This window comes from Malurus melanocephalus, unplaced genomic scaffold, assembly GCF_030028575.1.
Source record: "Malurus melanocephalus ecotype Western Australia unplaced genomic scaffold, MMel_1.1 scaffold_753, whole genome shotgun sequence".
In the NCBI taxonomy this organism is placed as follows: domain Eukaryota; kingdom Metazoa; phylum Chordata; class Aves; order Passeriformes; family Maluridae; genus Malurus; species Malurus melanocephalus.
Genome location: NW_026623985.1, coordinates 225,202 through 229,142, shown reverse-complemented (window position 1 = coordinate 229,142; position 3,941 = coordinate 225,202).

The window sequence follows — 3,941 nt, the reverse complement described above, 5'->3', positions numbered from 1 at the left end:
TTTTTTTTTTGTCCACCTGAAGCCTCAGCCTGTTTGTAACAAGATTTGTTCCCAAAGGGTCAGGAATGTGAACAGCAGCCCCTTGGAAAAGGCACAGAGATCCCACAGCCTGAGCTCCCCCACGCAGCCCGTGTGAGAACGGGTGGTTTTGTGGTATCCACACAAATTCAGGACCCAGCTGGAGATGGGAATTTTGCAGAAGGCCTGGTGGCCGTGCAGACAATGAGRGAGTGCCTGCAGTGACAATAAAAAGCACTTTCCCTAATGGGAAACATCCTCATCCTCCCTCAGTGCCCTGAAATGCAGGGTGGATCCAGCCCCCAGCCCAGTTTGCTGATTGCTGCTGATGTTTTCCTGCTCTGTGGGCACAGGAAACTTGTGAAATGAGGAAATGTGGAAATGCCACTGGGACAATTGGGATGCCAGGCACGACAACTCCCGGCCAGGGCTCTTGGATTTTGCACAAGATCTGCTGCAATCCTAATGAATTCAGGGTAAATCACAGAATGAGGAGGAATCAAGGGGACAGAGGGGATCTGGCTGCTCAATAAAAATCTGAAAACCCACCTGCTGCACCCATTTCAGAGCTGGGATGGTTTGACCACAGAACCACGGGTTAGGGTTAGGGTTAGGGCTGGGGTTGGGGTTGGGGTTAGGTTTGGGGTTAGGGTTAGGATTGGGGTTAGGGTTAGATGGGACCTTAAAGCCCATCTCATTCAACCCTGCCATGGGAGGAACACCTTCCACCAGCCCAGGATGCTCAGGGCTGGGGCATCCACACCATAACCCACAAAACAGCGAATTTCTGTTCCTGGGCCCAGCACTGCATGGTGGCCATGGAAGAATATAATATTTTAATTATAATCACACATAATTTCTCTTATAAAAGCTCCTCACACATCCCAGGCTGTGCATCCTTATGGTGCAGCACCAAGTTCTCACCAGCAGCTTCTGTTCTCGTCAAATGTGTCCTTGTCACCAASCAAGGGATGCTCTCAGTTTGGCATGTTGGAGTTTGGCTGGACCAGCAAGGCTTTCTCAGTGAATATTTCCTTCTGGCAGATCTGTCTGGGAACCCAAAGCCTGTTTGCAGCTCTCAGGAAAGCGTGAATCCAAAGTCTGTTTTCCAGAGCAGCCTCCAGTGGGGATGATAAACCACCCTGTCTATGCTAAGAGGCCTGCACAGCTCAAAYTTTGGAGCTCTGCAGCCAAATCATGCTCAGTGAAATCGTATTTCAGCATGAAACCCAGCACTTATTCACGTGGCAGATGATCAGGAGCTGCTGAGCACCTGCAGGAACAGGAGGAAAAGGACACAGGAATTTATAGCTGTGGCAAAAACCAAAGCCAGACACCCTGCCCAAAGCTCCCTGGGTTTTGTTGTGGCCTTGGGAAAACATAAAGACAGCCAGGAGACAAATCAAAGGGGRAAATGCTGCTGGTTTTCCCCAGAACTCATCTCTGCACTGGTGGGCAAATTCTGAACAAAGAATTGTTTTACCTCMGTCACTTCTCATCCATCTGATGCAGTGGAATAAATGCTGCTGTTCCCTGTTTGGAATATGCATCAGTTGATTTTTTTTAGTACCAGGCCAGTAGCCCCCAAGGGTGTACTAGAAAGAACCAACCAACCAATYTCACAGCAAATAATTTATTCCACAAACACCGCTTCCCTTCCCAGCTCCCCCGAATTGGTTCTGGACTGTTCACAAAACCCTTAGATTTATTTGTTATTCAGAATTGCTGATAAATTTCTGCCATGAATAATGAAATTGGGCCGGAGATTGTTCGCTAACAGCCCTTTGTGAGCAGTTGCAATTCGCTGTACGAAATTCTCGTTGTGATTTGATGTGTTAGCTCGTGTTTGGTGATGTTGTCTCCGCATTGGATGAATGATACCGCTCACCAGGGAGCAGTGGCAGGTATTGTGATTGTAAAAGCCTTGATTGGCCATTCCGAGGCAAAGTGGGGAAAATCAGCCGAGTGTGGATGTTTGGCTGCTTCTCCCTGCGCTTACCCAGCCATAATTGGGAGATGGTTTGGGTGATATCAGCAGAAAGATGAGTGTAAAGCAGGTAAAAGGGGCATTACAGGCACTGCTCGGCAGTAACAGTCCCTGGGGGATCCCAGCTGGCTGCGGGGGAAAATGACAGCACGAGGAGAAACTCTTTCAACCATTGTTCCTATAGTTGATATGGGATTTTTCCCGGTGAAACAGGAGTATTTGTGACTCAACAGAAAGGGTTCCTGAGGCTGCTGGAGCTGCTGTTTGGAGTGGTACAGCAGAAACTGCTTTGTTCTGACTGCAGAGTTAACTCCAGGTGGACAGGGAGATCAAACCCTGCATTAAACCATTCCCTGCCCTAAAATCCCTCCTCAAATCCACAGTTGGGCATCTCTGTGCCCCCTTTGCTCTGCTCTTTTCTGACTTTCCCCCTCCTGTCATTGCTCACCCTCRTCCTCTCCAGAGCTGGGGACAAAYCTGGCTGCTCRATAAAAATCTAAAATCCCACCTGCTGCACCCGTTTGAGAGCTGGGATGGTTTGAGCACAGAAGCACRGAATGGTTTGGGATGGAAGRGACCTTAAAGCCCATCTCATCCAACCCCTGCYRTGGGGAGGAACATTTCCCAAGGCTGCTCAGGGCTGGGGCAGCCACTCCATAACCCACTGCAAACAGGGAATTCCTGTTCTTTGGCCCAGCACTGCACTGTGGCCATGGAAGGATTTCCATGGGACATTTCCATGGGGACAGAGAGCAGGAATGGCAGGGATCAGCATTCCCTGCCCTGCAGCCACTGGAGGATCCAGGGAAAGGAAAATGGAGCCTTTCTCAGTTTCTGTTTTAAGGACAACCCTTCCTAACGTCTTCAGAGGGGCCAAAGCCAAAGTCCCCAATTTGGGAATGCAGCAGCTCTGCCTCCCTGCTCCTGCTGCTCCAATAAAACCACTCTGAGGAGAGAGAGGGTGCTGGGAACAGGGAATCACCAACAAYTCCCACAGCAGAGCCCGAGCATCCCTTCCTCCTCTTTTGTGTGTGCAGGAGATTTTTTTTTTTTTTTCCTGAAACAATTTGATTCAGTTGACTTTTGAAATGGGGTTTATTTTATTTATCATGAGGGTCTAGGGCAGCCCAAGGTGAGAGGAGGATAAAGCTCAGCTGTGCTTTCCAAATCCGACCAACTCAATTCCCTCATTGGGAATATGCGCCGGGGCTCTGGGGAGCAGAAACGCACACTAAATTGAAAAAGCTCCATCACAACCCCCCAGATGTCACCTGGTCCCCCCATGGTGCTCACACCACCAGGAACCTCCGCTGTGAACACCCCAGAAGGTCTCCCATTCCCAGCTCTCATCCTAATTTGGGATTTTGGGAGAGGAGGCAGCASCAGGCTCAGCTGAACGCTGAGTGCTCTGCAACAGCCATGTTCCCTCCTCCAGTGCATCCCCACTCCGCATGTTTATGATCCCTCCCTCTCCAATTCAGAGGTACAAAAGCATTTGCTGTATTTTTTGTCTCAGGCAGTGATGTGAATGTAAGAAAAAAAAAAAAAAAAAAACAACCCCCTTTACAAGCGAGGAAAAAAAAAAAAAAACCAAGTCGACTTTCCCCAAAAGCGATGTGGGGGAGGGAGATGCTGCTCTTAWTTTGACAAATCTTTTCTGATTTTGGGGTGGGATTTTTYTTCTTTTTTCTGTTTGTTTTGTTTTGTTTCGTTTCCCTCCCTTGCTAATGAAATTCCTAAAGATAAGATGGGTTGTTGTTGCCATGGAAACGTGGCGCTGGCAGAAGCCAAGACTGCAGATTTATTCACGCGGCTTGTTAGTCAAACTTGATGCAATAACACGGAATTAATATTTCGGTCTCATCGAGATSTTGCAGCTTTTCCCCTCCCTGTAGAAGGAAATGCTAAACTCTGCACTGCTGGGCTGAATTCCTCC